We start from the raw sequence: 16,519 nt of genomic DNA, 5'->3' as shown, positions 1-16,519 counted from the left end.
CTGATATTTCCCACTCATTTTCTCTCCTTCCCCCTTTATTCCTTTTCACTATTTTTTATATTAGTTTTGGTTTTTTTTTTTTTTTTCGTTTCACATATTTACCTCTACAGGACACATAGAATTTATAATTTGTAAGGAATCTGACAGGTTATCTAAGCCAATCCTTTCCTCCTTTTCCACTTGATTCTTAAAATAAACACACACACACACACACACACAGAGTTTTCTACTTCCTTTCCTACTTCTGGTCATAACCATAGATGATGAAGAAAGTTCATCTTATTGGCTACTCCCCAGATCTCCGTAAAAAGCTATAATGGTTTCTTTCCAATTGGAAAAGATTTATTCATGATTTTCACTCTCTTAAACACTCCTCCTTTCTAGCAATTGCTTAACACAAAACGTGAATGAAATGTCAGTGCTAGATCCTGTCCTTTCCTGTCTTGCCCCATCTAGAGAAGTGATTTTTAGAAGGGCTTCCCCTTGTTTACCTTTGAACATTTGAAAACATATAAGCAGAGTGTAGTTCACTTTTCTAAACAGAGCTATGAATTTATTATTCATGTTTATACTAAAACAAACAAGCAAACTTGGAGCTGCAGCATCTCATCCTACTTAACCTAGAAACATAATTTTTTGTTCTTGTGTGATAAGGAATTCTGTTTTTATTGAGGTATAATTCCCACACAATAAAACACACTGATCATAATTTTTATGAGGAGATAAGGAATTTTAATCTCATGACATAGTTTGTGAGAAGTTTAAGACTACTGATTGAAACCAAAACAAAACCCAAAAAGTGATGCAAAAGATCTCATTCAGAACTCAAAAACCAGAAGTGTAAAATATCAGTGCAGGAACACTGAATTTCCCTTGGTCTTCAGCTCCCCGATTATTATTGCATGTGGCATTGCCTCTTGCAGAAGGTGGCCTTTGAAAAGGCCAAATTGTAAAATCTGTAAAATTGTAAGGTTAATTGTAATCCTAATTAGCTTCACCAATGGTAGTATTAACGAGGATAAGGATTTTCTTGGATTAAAAGTTCTGTGATATTTTAAATAAATCTGGCCCTCTGATTTACTCCATTAAAAACACCTGTTTCATTTCCTATGGTCAACAGCAAAGGCATTACACTGCAGAAAGTCTTATTCTTTTTTAAGATTTTTATATATTTTGAGGGGATGAGGGGCAGGGGGAAGATGAATCCCAAGCCTATTTTGCACTTAGCATGGAGCCAGACATGGGGCTGGATCCCACGACCCTGAGAACTTGACCTGAGCCGAAACCAAGAGTCTGATGCTTAACCGACTGAGCCACCCAGGTGCCCCTACACTGCAGAAGATTCTTAAAGCATGCAGCAGCTATTGAGTTTTGCCATTGTCAGACCTGTATAGTCTCCATATTTGCTATCTTAGCATTTGTGGTTAGAATTATTTGTGAGGGACCCAAAGGTCTAAGATACATGCCATTTTTGAGTGGGGATGATACCTCTATCACATTGCTGTGAAAATGAAACGTGACTTACCTGGCACAAATCTAGAGTGCCTTGGTGTAAGATTCATACATGGGAATCATTTCACTAGTGAATAACCTATCTGATGGTTCAGCCCCCACCCCCTTCATGTAGCTGGAGTTCTGAACATATTTCTCAGGGATGTCAAAGAATTGTGTGATCAGATGACGTATGATGGTATTTTCTATTTTAAAATTCTTCAATAATAAAAATAACAAATGTCTCTCTGAAGCATGATGATTCCCCCAAGCAAGAAAGTTATTATGGTCATCAAGAACAAATAGTCACAAAGAACAATGAATACAATTGAAGGGTTTCAAATGGTAAGCATTGTATGATGATGAAAAATATCTCAAGTGTCAATGCTGTCAGACCATCATGAGGCACCCCGTGTGCTCAAGGCTGAGAACTTGCCAGCTCAACTTCATGTCACATCTACTGTGTGTTAGTACATTATCAGAGATAGATAACCTTTCATGGGAATTCCCACAAAGCCACACCAGTGCCAGAAAGATCAGTGAAAAATATGCAGCCGTAACTGAGAATTTTTCCTAACACATTTTTAAAAAGATTTTATTTTTATTTATTCATGAGAGAGAGAGAGAGAGAGGCAGAGACATAGGCAGAGGAAGAAGCAGGTTCTCATAGGGAGCCCGATGCAGGACTCGGTCCTGGACCCCAGGATCACATCCTGAGCCAAAGGCAGACACTCAACCCCTGAGCCACGTAGGCGTCCCTTCTAACACATTTTTATTGAACATCTATTTTGTGTGTACCTGGTCCTGAAATGACAAATTTGAACATGTTGAGTGTACCCCTGAGGAATTTGCAGTGTGATGGAAAACATGGCCACATAAAGAGATATAAAACAATGAGTTAAGGGCATCAATAGAAGTCCTTGGAGGGTGCTAGAAGAACCCAGGAGAGGGCTACCTAAGCTGGACAATGGGGATGGAGTTATGTGCGGAGTAGTTAAGGAAAGTTTCTTGAAGAAGAGAAACTGAATCTTACAGGATGCCCAGGAGTTCTAAAATGCCCATGATCTATTTACTCAAAATCAACTACCTTTATACCACACTTTCTTTTTTTTTTTTTTTTAACCTGAGAACTGCTTTTTTAATTTAAGATGGAGATTAGTAAGAATCAAAGAGCTTTTAACATACTTAAAAGATTTGCAAGAGAAAGAAGTTCCTTTCTTGCTACATGGCTCAGTGTTGTTTAATGCTGGGTCAGTAAACCACCTAAAATCACCTTGTGTCATCGGAAACACCAGTGTAGCATAATTGCTTCATTTTCTACAAAAGACAAGATTGTACTGAAGAGAAAAAACACAAACATTTGTAAACATTGAAAATAGTCATTGAACAAAGTACTGAAATACGTCCCTACTGTTCCTGATTCTGTCCAGCCTTACCACTTAAAATAAGCCCTCTCCTTCCCTTTTCAAACAAATGAATTCTAAACAAAGTAAACTTCAACTGACATTTGGCCAGCTACTTTCCTCACTGAAAGTTCTAGTCTAAGCCTCAATCCTCCACATCTATAGAATATATGGCTTGGGGGTGCCTGGGTGGCTGCAGTCAATGTTTTCTCCTTATCCAGATGTACTAGACAAAGAATATCACTTATCACTCTCTATTTGTACAGTAAGCAAAGTTAGAGAGCTCTGTTTTATAGAGCCTGGCCTTGCCTCCTACTCCTGTTCTGTATTAGCTTTCTTTTTTTAGTTTGAAAAGTTTTATCTGATTCTTTTTTTTTTGTATATTTTTTATTGGAGTTTGATTTGCCAAAAATATAGCATAACATCCAGTGCTCATCCCGTCAAGTGCCCCCCTCAGTGCCCGTCACCCAGTCACCCCATCCCCCTACCCACCTCTCTCTCCACCACCCCTTGTTCGTTTCCCAGAGTTGAGTGTCTCTCATGGTTTGTCACCCTCACTGATATTTCCCACTCATTTTTCTCTCCTTTCCCCTTTATTCCCTGTCACTACTTTTTATATTCCCCAAATGAATGAGACCATATAATGTTTGTCCTTCTCCGATTGACTTACTTCACTCAGCATAATACCCTCCAGTTCCACCCACGTTGAAGCAAATGGTGGGTAATGGTTGAGTAATATTTCATTGTATACATAGACCACATCTTCTTTATCCATTCATCTTTTGATGGACACTGAGGCTCCTACCACAGTTTGGCTATTGTGGACATTGCTGCTATAAACATTGGGGTGCAGGTGTCCCGGCGTTTCACTGCATCTGTATCTTTGGGGTAAATCCCCAGCAGTGCAATTGCTGGGTCGTAGGGCAGGTCTATTAACTCTTTGAGGAACCTCCACTCAGTTTTCCAGAGTGGCTGCACCAGTTCACATTCCCACCAACAGTGCAAGAGGGTTTCCCTTTCTCCACATCCTCCCCAGCATTTGTTGTTTCCTGTCTTGTTAATTTTCCCCATTCTCACTGGTGTGAGGTGGTATCTCATTGTGGTTTTGATTTGTATTTCCCTGATGGCAGGTGATGTGGAGCATTTTCTTGTGTGCTTGTCGGCCACGTGTATGTCTTCTTTGGTGAAATTGCTGTTCATGTCTTTTGCCCATTTCATGATTGAATTGTTTGTTTCTTGGGTGTTGAGTTTAATACGTTCTTTATAGATCTGGATACTAGTCCTTTATCTCATATATCATTTGCAAATATCTTCTCCCATTCCATAGGTTGTCTTTTAGTTTTGTTGTTTCTTTTGCTGTGCAGAAGCTTTTTATCTTGGTTAAATCCCAATAATTCATTTTTGCTTTTGTTTCCTTTGCCTTCATAGATGTATCTTGCAAGAAGTTGCCGTGGCCAAGTTCAAAAAGGGTGTTGCCTGTGTTCTCCTCTAGGATTTTGATGGATTCTTGTCTCACATTTAGATCTTTCATCCATTTTGAGTTTATCTTTGTGTATGGTGTAAGAGAGTGGTCTAGTTTCATTCTTCTGCATGTGGCTGTCCAATTTTCCCAGCACCATTTATTGAAGAGACTGTCCTTTTTCCAGTGGATAGTCTTTCCTGCTTTGTCAAATATTAGTTGACCATAGAGTTGAGGGCCCATTTCTGGGTTCTCTATTCTGTTCCATTGATCTATGTGTCTGTTTTTGTGCCAATACTGCACTGTCTTGATGATCACAGCTTTGAAGTACAACTTGAAATCCAGCATTGTGATGCCCCTGGCTCTGGTTTTCTTTTTCAATATTCCCCTGGCTATTTGGGGTCTTTCCTGATTCCACACAAATATTAGATGATTTGTTCCAACTCTCTGAAGAAAGTCCATCGTATTTTGATAGGGATTGCAATGAATGTGTAAATTGCCCTGGGTAACATTGACATTTTCACAATGTTGATTCTTCGAATCCATGAGCATGGAATGTTTTTCCATGTCTTTGTGTCTTCCTCAATTTCTTTCAGAAGCATTCTGTAGTTTTTAGGGTATAGATCCTTTACCTCATTGGTTAGGTTTATTCCTAGGTATCTTATGCTTTTGGGTGCAATTGTAAATGGGATTGACTCCTTAATTTCTCTTTCTTCAGTCTCATTGTTACTGTATAGAAATGCCACTGATTTCTGGGCATTGATTTTGTATCCTGCCACACTGCCAAATTGCTGTATGAGTTCTAGCAATCTTGGGGTGGAGTCTTTTGGGTTTTCTAAGTACAGTATCATGTCATCTGCGAAGAGAGAGAGTTTGACTTCTTCTTTGCCAATTCGAATGCCTTTAATGTCTTTTTGTTGTCTGATTGCTGAGGCCAGGACTTCCAGTACTATGTTGAATAGCAGTGGTGAGAGTAGACATCCCTATCGTGTTCCTGATCTTAGGGGAAAGGCTCTCAGTGTTTCCCCATTGAGAATGATATTTGCTGTGGGCTTTTCGTAGATGGCTTTTAGGATTATACCACACTTTCTAAACACACTGATAGAAAACAACTGTACACTTAGATCTGTATCTCCCGAGTTTCACTCTCCATAGTTTTAGTTACCTGCAGTCAATTGGGGTTCATCAGGTAGGCATGCCATTATTTCATCCTCATCATTAGAAGAAGAAGGGTGCATACAGTACAGCTAGATATGTGAGAGAGACCACATTCATGTAACTTTTATTACAGTATATTGTGATAATTGTTCCAGTTTATTATTAGTTGTTATTGTTAATTTCTTCTGTGACTAATTTATAAATTAAACTATGCATAGGTATGAATGTATAGGGAAAAATATAGTGTATATCGGGTTTGGTACCATGTGAAGTTTTGGGCATCCACTGGAGGTCCTGGAACATGTCCCCACAGATGGGGAGAACTACTGTGATTGAAAGTACAGAGGAAAGTAGCAGTGTCTTTAGTCCAGGAAGAGAGGCAGAAAGGAGAGGGGATGCTGGGATTCCCTAACTGTAGCCAGGCGGTTTATCGGAGTTTGCCTCATATCTACTGGACAGCCCTTTTCTGGACAGCTGTGTCTAATACTTGTCAGTGGGAAAGATTTTGAATTTTCAGATATGTGGCCTTTGACATGAATCTAGCAGGGAGTCTAGATGCAGAGATGCAGCCATGCCAGTTGTCAGATGGCAAGTGTCTTAATCCAGGGCAGAAGGGGAGAGCTTGACTGTCATCAGCTTCCCCGAAGATTGATAAATTGGATGCAGACAGCGAGAGCCTAGGGCTGCCAAATAGAACTTTAAGAGTGAAATATAACTGCTATGTGTAGAACTCTGAAAAACACCCACATACCCCAAACACATCAGGATCCTGTTTAGAGTTAGAGCATGTTATATTAGAAATGATAATAATAGTTAATATCATGAAGCCTATTTTCTGCCTCCTTAGGAAGGCAACAGCCTGCAGTGGATGGAATATGTATTGTATGGGCAGGGCAGGAGTGCCGCTTCCTCTCATGCATACTCACCCCCACACTGTTGGCCACAATGCCTATGTCTGGGAGAGTGCGTAGTGTCGGTATTTATGTGAATTTGTGTGTGCCTGTCTCTGTTTTGGGGTTGGAGTATGTGGGTGTGTGTATCTGTGTGCATCTGTCTGTACACAAGTACATGTGTAGATATGTGTGTGTATCTGCCTATGTTTGTCTTGTCTCTGTGTGTGTATATGTGTGTCTTTGTGTGCATATGTAGGCATATGCATGTATCTGTGTCTCTGTCTCCATATACATGTGTGGATAGATGTGTGCATCTGTATGTGCTTGTTTCACCGCCTACATCTGGCTTATCTGTGTATGTATGTGAAGGATGGTGTGAGTATATCTATATGTTATTGAGTACATGTGTGGACACATGTGTATGTCTGTGTGTTTGACCACCTATACCTGTGTGTGCTTGTGTGTGTATAGGTCCCTGCTATGTCCTGTGCTCTGGAAGCTGAGCTTCCAAATTACATGGAAGCCTCAGGCTGGATTTCCTCTGTGGTCACTGATAGCACTCAGAAAGGCCACTTCTGTTGATGCTTGCCCATATGTGTGGCTGTGCCGATGGCAGTTAAACAACAATCTGAGCTTTACACTTGGTCACCTTAGAGACTCCTAACAGGAGTGATGAGAAAAGATTTTTACTTCTTTGCAGCTCAAGAAGACCTGCCCAAGCCAGAAAATGAAATTCAAGCTCAGTCATGTCTGCTGCAGGGGATCTATTAATATCCCGCCAATTGTTTCCACAGGTTTGCTATGAGGTAGGATAGGCTGCAGTCATTACCTATTTTTTACTTATGTATGTCAGCTTAAAGTATAGAAAAGTCTAGGGGCACCTGGATGGCTCAGTCGGTTGAGTATCTGACTCTTGATTTTGGCTCACGTGATGACTTCAGGGGTCTTGAGATTGAGCCCCACGTCAGTCTACTGGTTGCTCAGTGGGGAGTCTGCTTGAGATTCTCTCTCCCTCTGCCTCTGCCCTTCCCCCTGCTCACATACACACTCTCTTTTTCTCTCTCAAAATAAATAAATGAAATCTTTTTAAAGAGTATAGAAAAGTCTAGAGTCACAGAGTTAATTATACTGTTATACTGTTGTGTTTTAAGTGACTGTATCATTAGCTGTTTTAATGTCTCTCTGTTCCTTGTATGATCAGGAATACGTACCTTTCCATTGGCCTCATTTCCCAGAAACAAATGCACTATGTTTACTTTGGAAAATGCCACAAATGCCTTCTTGCTGGTTCCTCGAATTGTGTTTCAGTTTTATCTAAATTTATTTGGCTGAAATAAGCTATAATTTTTAAAAACAATTTTGTCAAATAAACTACAAGAATGTTTAGCCAATTTTTGATCCCCAGTCTCAAAATTAGGCTCCTCTCCCAGTCTTTTTGTGCTTGGAAATTCAGACATACCTCAGTAACATATTTTTGCCTAATTTTCCAACTTTCTACTTGGCAGATGCATGTGCAATTTAATGAAATATCATCTTAGATATTTTATTTTAAAGATTTATTTATTTATTTGAGAGCAGACACATGCTTAAGAGAAAAGAAAGGCAGAGGGAGAGGGAGAAGAGAATCTCAGGCAGACTCCCGGCTGAGTGTGGAGCTGGGTGTGGGGCTCAGTCTCAGGTACCCGAGATCATGACCAGAAATCAGGAGTCAGATGCTTCACTGACTGAGCCTCCCAGGCACCCCTCATCTTAGATATTTTAAGTTCAACTTGGCTGATTGAGGAGGAGGAATAAAAATTAGTGTTATGAACAGTAGCATTTGATGTTCAAGAAGCATTGGTAAATATTATTGTTTTAAAAATTAACCCCATGGAGTATAGAGATGTTGTCTTTAGGGGAAAATTTCAAAAATGAAAATAAGCACAGATCCACTCTTTGACTCTTCAAGCCAGTACCCTGGAAGAAATAAGGAGTGGTGCCTCCAAGTGCTCACAGCTCATGCCATGGAATCTTCATCTCACTCACCCCACGATGGATGGCTTTGTGTCTCAAGGTAACATAACTCAGATAAGATGGACTTTTTGAGCTAGAGAATCTCTGCAATCATACAGGCCCCACTGTTCCCTGAGCCTCAGGAGGTACCTAAAGACAAGAAAAGTCACAACTTACTCCAGGCCTGCTGACTCCTGATTTGGGCTCTCTCCTGTGCACATGGGATTCTTCAGTAGCTTTCCCAGTGACTGGTAGATGAGAGTTGACTCAACAGCAGGGCATGGGAAACCTCATTTCCCATCTCCTGTCCTCATGTCTAGTCCAAATTACTGCCATTTCTCCCTTGTCACTTTACATTCAGGAAGTACAAATGTCTCATAAATACACCATGGCATTTTACATCTTCCTGTCTTTGTACTTTCTGTACCTTCTGCCTAGATGCTGTCAGTAATGAGAGGTGCCAAGAAAACTCTCACATTGGCACCCAACTCATTGCTGTTAATTCCCTTTATACTCAGTTTTGCTTCCATGAGTGCTTACTTCCACTGTCCCCCCCCCACCCACACACCCTTAATTCTTCTCATTTCTGATAAGCCAACAACTTAAGGTTGCATTGGTACCTGAACATGATGGAGTTTTCTAGCTGCTTTGCTGCCAGGGAGGGTAGCAGGGATGCTGAAAGAGGCAGGAGACAAAGAAAAGTGGCCACTGAAGGCAGTCTCATCTGATCAGAGTTTTGCTTAGGTCCAGCCCACTGATTACACCGTACAACTATCAGAAGTTTCTGGATGGCAGTTTTGTGTCAGAGGTACATGTGAATGTTTAGATGTGCTGGGTTCTCACTTTTGGGTTTCTCTGCACATTGATCAAAATACTTAATACTGATCTATTTATTTCTTCAATGAGAATCATGGTTAAAAACCAATACAATAGTATTAAGTGAAATTTTATTTGTCCTTCATGATTGTGCCTTTCAAAAACTATAGGTTTTGGGAGGGGAAAACTCTAGTTGTTCTGATTATCTATTGCTGAGTAGAAGACCACTGAAGTAGTGACTTATGATAACATTTACTTTGCACATGAGTCTGCAATTTGGTCTGGTCTCAGGCGGCTAGCTCTTCTCTGCTGTACTTGGTGTCAGCTGGGGCAGCTTGAAGGCTAGTGTTGAATTATCTGACAGGCTCCTTCACTCACGTGTCAGGCAGATGATGCTGGCTGTCGGCTGACAGCCCAGCTGGAGCTGTCACCAGGATGGGTGGCCTCTTCCTGTGGCCCATGCTTCCTCACAGCATTGTGGCTGGGTTCCAAGATGAGTGTCCTTAGAAAAGGAGGCAGGAGAAAGCCCTATCTCCTTTATGACCTAGCCTAAGAAATTACGCAGGATCATTTCTGCCACATTCCATTCATCCCCACAGCCCCAAAGCCTGCTCAAATTCAAGAAGGAACGTGTGGGACCAGAAATATTGCTTTGGCCATTTTTAGAAAATACAATCTGCTACACTGGAGCATAAAGACATTTTAATTAACTTGTTATTGCTGGTTCTCCTGTTCATTCTAGCCAACAAAATCTTCTTCAGGGTGGGTTGTGTGGGGGCCAAGAAAACCTTTTACATGACTAAGTAATTATTGTATTTGGTTTCTTTTATAATTAGACCTGCCCTCCATCACCAACATTTATTTGTCCAGAGAGAAAAACTTTTGTGCATATAACAATTAGGTCCATGTGGATGAAAGGTTTTTATTACAACAGCTTTAAAAACAATCTCATAAACTATTGTACAAGATTAAATTTCGGCCCATCCACTTTAGTATTTAATGCTTTGTGTACAACTGAGAGATTTACAGGAAATTTGAAGTATTGATTTGAGTAGATATAGGTTCTTAGCAACAATGAGTGCAGTCTTTGACCAAATATCTATGTTTTCTGGAATGTAATTAAAGAAGTTGTCTAGAAATATGTTGATTTGCATAACATCATTAATTGATTATCTTCAATTAAGTAGTTTAGTTGTAATTAAATTTGTCCTTTAAAAAAATGTGTCCTCTTTAAAAAATTAATAAGGAAAATCACATAAGAATTTGGCCTTGAGAAACATACTACAAGGTGTAAAAATTGTAATAGTATTGCAAATATTTGAACTGTTCTGAAACTTATCTTTTGTCTCATTCAACCTGCGTTATTGTGAGGCCATGTTTCTTTCTGGATGCCTAGAAAAATCCCCGAGTCAGAAAATAGGGTCTTGGTTCTGCCACTATCTGTTGTATGACCATAAGCAAGACACAAAATTTGGTGTACCTCATTTGTAGAATGAAGGCATTTGACTAAACAATCTCTAAAATTGTTTGTTTTATAAATAATACAGAAGAATGCCATTTGCTGAGAGGGAGTATAAAAAAAACAAAAATAATATGAAGAGATAATGTTGTCTGATGTTAGACTAGTAATTAAAAATATTCGAAACCATATATTTTACTTAGAAATGCACTTCAAAATCTTTTATTTCCCAGCAACCAATTATTCAAACTCTCTTGAGACATTTCAGGATCTTGTTTGGATTTGATTAAGGAAGTCGTCAGCCCTTAGCTTGTTTTATATGACTTCATTACAATTTGAGAAGCAGATGGTTACTTAATAGATACTATTTGATAAAGGCAAAACTAGGACAAGGCTCTTCGCATCTTAAATAGATCTTAAAATAACAGTCTTATGAAGCCTTGCCAGTAATTCAGTCTGTATCCATATTACAGACAGTCAAAAGGAGGCAGGGACCTTTGTTTTAGGACAGTTACTAATGCCAAAGTCTTTATTCTTTGGGAGTTTTGATTATTGTGATAGATTAAATATAGATCTCTTTAAATATTTATAACCACTTTGAACACCTTTTAATTCAACCAATATTTATAGAACATTTACTTCAAATTAGATGCTTAGTATTAGGATCTCAGCCACGAATGTAAATGGCACTTAGCGCAGGTCCTCAAGGAATGCAGAGCTTGTCAGAGTACCAGTGCTTACCCTGAACACTCAGTAAGCTATACTATCCCTTAAAATGATATTATATTCATTCTATTTTGTATTAATCAAAACATTCATTTGATATGGACAAAAAATAATAGCAAACTACTGTTGATCTCTTATAACATGTCAGATATAATGCCATGCAGTTTATATTCATTGCCTAATACAACACCCACTTTGAGGAGTCTTTTTCAGCATGGATCCTACAGTCAAAGATTTTGGATTCAAATTCCATCTTACCCAGTAAGTGGTGATGACCTCAAGTCTTATTGCATTGACCTTTGAGGATTACATGTGGATTTACATAATCATGCAAAATAATATAGTGTCTGGAACAATGTTCAATAAATGTTAACTCCTTATGATTGTTTTTGTCATCATCAACTCTATCGATAGGTAATAGAGAAAATTTTTGTGTGGCTTTGAATAATAAAGTAACTTGCCCAGTCACACAGCTTTTAAGCGGCAGGGCTGGAAAGCCGATTAATGCCAAATTTCTTAACTTCTAATCTGTAATTCTGCCTGGTGATTAAAATTATGAAATTTAGTAAAATATTTCAGTTCTTTTAATTCTGTTAAGTGATCAACACTTGATCCTTCCAAGATTCCTATGGTCAAAATCCCAGGTTATCTGGTTTTGTGTGCCAAAGATTTGCAAGTGAACTAATCCAGTTTCTCATCTAAAGTCTCTGGACATGGAAAAATAGTTTTTGGTAGGTGGAAACAGAAAAAAAAAAAAAAAAGATTGGGAGTGCCCCCTTTGAATAGGCAGGAGTCTTTGTGGCTTGAATTATTATTTCTAAAACTTTTGATCTGTTATTCCTATCCTAAGAGAAACTTATACATTTATGTTTCTTTTTTGTCTTTTATAAAACCCACATCAGAATGAGTCAAATGTCTAAAATTTCTTAGGATTAGTGAAGCAGAAATAGTTAATGAAAGCTCTCAAAAGAGACATAGAATGTGGTATTCATTCACATGCCAGATAAAGTGTGATTTATTCACTTTGGTGCCAAAGAGCAGATTCCTAAACTACTTTAGGAAAACATGAATGAGAGTGGAAAAATACACTGGAATGAGAAAAGCTAAATTCTAAGGAGAGGCCCGAGGTCAGAGCAAGATTCCCCACAGATGACTGGTGCCATTCAGAGCGTTGAGTTAGTGTACGTCCCTCCTTGTAAGGCGCCCTTGGTCAGGACTGGACAAGATTGAACCTGCTGATGTAACTCAGGTAGCTCCAGTTATAAAGGGAACCAGGCCACAGGATAGAGAGCCCAGATACCTTTGGCTTGATGCTCTGTTTGACATCTCACAGTGCCATTCATTAAAGGGACAGGAAAGCAAGCTGGTCTTGTCACGAAGCCTGTACTGAGAACACCAGTAAAATAACTCAACGTGCATTTTTCATAGTTTTGATGTTCTCTGCATCACCCTCTGTAGCAGTATACGCCTGTGTGTATGTGTATGGCTAAATTATAAAGCTTACCCAGTCATTATTTCCTGGACCTGGATGCATTTGCCATGCATTCCTTTCAGTTTAGTCTTCATGTCTGAAACTATTTTTAGTGCTATTTCTGTTTTCATATTCCTCAATACTTCCCTCTGCCTTCTCCTGCATAGATGCTGATGAGCCATAGCTCTCAAGGCTACTTATATTTAGAACCAGATCAGACAGTGTTAGAATTTTTGCTTCAACTGTTAAACATAATTTAGAAGGCTCAAGAGGAAAAGGAAAGTCTATTTATTCACCCATATTTTTTCTTACTATATTCTTTCTTCTTGATGTGCCAAGTTTCTTTCTTCTATCATTTCTTTTCTGCTTAGGGAACTTCCTTAGTCATTCTTTTACGGTAGCTCTGCTGGCGACACACTCTCATCATTCTTCATCTGAGAATGGCTTCATTTCCTCTTTCTTCCTGAAGAATATTTTTACTAGATGTAAGATTCAGGGTTGACAGCTCTCTCTTTAAGCTCTGGCCTCTGTGGATGCTGATGGGAAATCCACTGGTATTTGAATTGCTTTAAAATTTTTTCTTGGCCTTTAGTTTCCTGAAGTTTATGATGTGACATAGTATCGGTATTTGTTTGTTTGTTTTTTAATTATCCTGTTTGGCATTTGCTTAGCACTTGAATCTATAAGCTTATGTCTTTTGCCATATTTGGAAAGTTTTTAGCTGTGATTTCTTCTAGGACTTTTTCAGCCATGCCCTCTCTCTGTCTCCTCTCCTTTGGGGACTCCAATGACATGACTCTTTGATATTTTGGTATAGTCCAGATCACTGAGGATCTATCTGTTGATCTTTTTTTCTCAGTCATTCAAATTTGATAATACATTGTTCTGTCATCCAGCTCACTGACTCTTTCCTCTGGCCCCTTTGTTCTGCTAAGGAGTCCATCCACTGAGTTTTTAGTTTCAGTTATTATAGCTTTGAGTTCTAAAATTTCTGCTTGGTTCCTGTTTGTATCTTTTTATTTCCTTGCTGGAAATTTCTAGTTCTTTGCTAAGACTTGCTATTTTTTTCATTAGTTTTGATCATGTTCATAATTGCTTGTAAAAGCATTTTTATGATGGTTGTTTTAAAATCTTTGTCAGACATTTCTAACATCTCTGTTATCTCAATGTTGACTTCTGTTGATTATCATTTATCCATCCTTTGGGAATCTTCCTGGTTCTTGGTTTGATGTGTGTTTTTGACTGAAATATATTTTGGATATTTTGTTGTGAAACTCTGGATCTTATTTACACCTTCAGCTTTAGCTGTCCTTCTTTGACACCTCTCTGACCAGGCAAGTGGGATCCCGCCTTGTTACCGCCAGGTGGGATTGGAATTCCAGTTTCACCTGTTTGCTTCTGTTGACGCCAAGGTGGTCTTAGTGGGAGGGAGAGTCTCCTTGTTACTGTGGGGCAGGGAAGTCCTAGGACTTCCTCCTAGGAAGGACACTTCCTCTGACACTTTCCTGGCAGAGGGATAGGAGTGCCTATATACTATATATATACTATATACTCCTGTGATCTCCACTGATACCAATGGGTGGAGCTGCCTCATTACCCGTGTGTGGTGGTGAAAGTCCTGACTCTCTAGGAGGTCTCTCCTGACACTCTCCAGGGGCGAGAAGGAGGGTGAAGCCTCATGGTAGGCCAGGCTGCCAAGTGTTTTCCACTAACACTGGGAGTCAGGGAGGTACAGGGTTTTTTACCGCCTTTAAAAGTCCCAGCTCCCTGCTTGGCCTTATCTGATTCTATCATAGCAGGAGAGGGGGATAATTGAAGCAGTTTGTTACAGCCCTGTGGTAGTGGAAGTCTGGCTCTCTTCTTGGCATTTGCTGGCATGGTGAAAATGGGGCCACTGTGTTTTCTGTGGTGTCTGGCTAGAGTACAGCAGTTTTTGTCTAAAGGTTTCCTGTCTTTCTAGGCTGCCCCTTTCCTGATCTTGGCTGGAGAGAGCAGGCTTCCTTGGGTCTTTTTGTCTGCACGTGTTGGCATCCAAGTTGCTGGTTTCTCCAGTTCCAAAACTGGGATACATAAGGCAAAGAGAAGAGCTACTGTATCACTCCTTGGGTCCTGAAGTCCCTAGCCAGTCTGCCTTCTTCTCAACACCTTTCATAATCTTCATACATTTGTTTTACTTATACTGTCTAAGGTTTTTAGTTGTACTTAGCATGCAAAATGGGGAAAAGTATGTATATTTCCCAGAAGTGGAAATCAACTGCCTACATTTTACATGAAATTACTTATAAGATAAATCATTGTTCTTACAGTTGTTCAATTATTTGCTCATTCTCTCATTCATGTAGGAGTGCTGACTGAGAGCTGGCCACTTAGCACCTCTCTGTGCATGAAGGCCTGGTGCTGGGGGACAGTGACTCCAGAAGAAGCCTGGCCTCTTTCTCCCTGAGCACAGCATGTCTCTAGTTCTGTTGCCTACTGCCACCCTGATTCTCAGCCAGGCTTCCCCAGACTCAGCTGGAACCAGTAGCATTATAATAAGGCAAGAAATGTAAATATTAAATATTTATTTATAGTTACATGACTAAGCTTGTGAATAATGCATAAAAGAATTTTCCAGTGAAAAAAGTTCTAAGGGCACTTTTTTTGGGTAACCATTTAAAAATTTTTTTATTGAGAAATAATCTCCAACTTGTTAAAAGTTGCAAAAATAGAATAGTAAAAGGAAAACCCGTATACCCCTTACCCAGATTCACCTGTTTCTAACACTTAACAGTTTACTATATTTTCATCATTTGCACACTCTCTCCTGACACACACACACACACACACACAACACACAAATTTAACATGCCATCTGTAGTTTTGTCAATTGACTCCATGTCCTTTATAAAGTTTCCCCTCCAGGACAGGACTCAGTATAGCATCAAGTATCACAGACATCTGAAGAGCCTCCTTTGTCTCCTTTAATTGGGAACAGTTCCTAACTGTGATTTTCTTAAATACAATAAAATGGTAAAACTATATCTGTCTCATATCATTAATGTTATTTATAGGTACACTTAGCAGATTGTGAATTTATTAACATAGAAAAAGGAGAATTTCAGTACTCTGTAGTAGTAAAGAGGATCTTGTAGCAGCATGTAATTAAATTAAAAAATGAAGCCATAGCAAAACCATAAAAGCCATAAAATGCTTGACCCGAAATTAGAAAGTTGTTTATGTAAGTTAGAATGGAAAACATTGTTCTTTTATCACCTAAAAGCTTCCAGGGGTGATTAATGAAAGTGCATTTGTACAATTTACACAGAAATTAAATACTTGCAAAGTTCTAAAATGACAGGTTTTAAAGCTTAGCTAGAAAATTTGCTTTATTCTAACTTCAACAGTCAAATATTGCTAATGTGCCTGTCCCGATAAATCCCCTCTGGACATGCACCGTAAAAGTATAAGTGAGAGAAGCACAGTATCTTTACTTACTTTAAATGCTGAATTCTGAAATCTGTCAATGAAATCATGTTCAAAATCATAGGTACCATTAGCCTACAAAATGAATGATCACCTTTATATGCTAGGAATAAGCTCTAGTCCCTGAGACTGTAGTGGTGTTTCTCAAACATGCTTTGAAATTGCATCTGAAACGCATGTTCTTAGTAT

The 16,519-nt window shown here is 39.1% G+C and overlaps 1 long non-coding RNA gene across 1 annotated transcript in view; it reads left to right on the top strand.

Annotated features, from left to right (window-relative positions):
• LOC111092883 overlaps nt 1–16,519 on the top strand; it is a 91,605-nt gene that overhangs the window by 47,127 nt on the left and 27,959 nt on the right. Inside the window, exon 3 of the long non-coding RNA XR_005379647.1 lies at nt 15,211–15,413. This is a non-coding gene — a long non-coding RNA (uncharacterized LOC111092883). The remainder of the gene's footprint in view (nt 1–15,210; nt 15,414–16,519) is intronic.

This window comes from Canis lupus, chromosome 27, assembly GCF_011100685.1.
Source record: "Canis lupus familiaris isolate Mischka breed German Shepherd chromosome 27, alternate assembly UU_Cfam_GSD_1.0, whole genome shotgun sequence".
Classification (NCBI taxonomy): Eukaryota; Metazoa; Chordata; class Mammalia; order Carnivora; family Canidae; genus Canis; species Canis lupus.
Note: the sequence above shows the minus strand (reverse complement) of the source record. Positions and strands in the feature narration are given on the sequence as shown.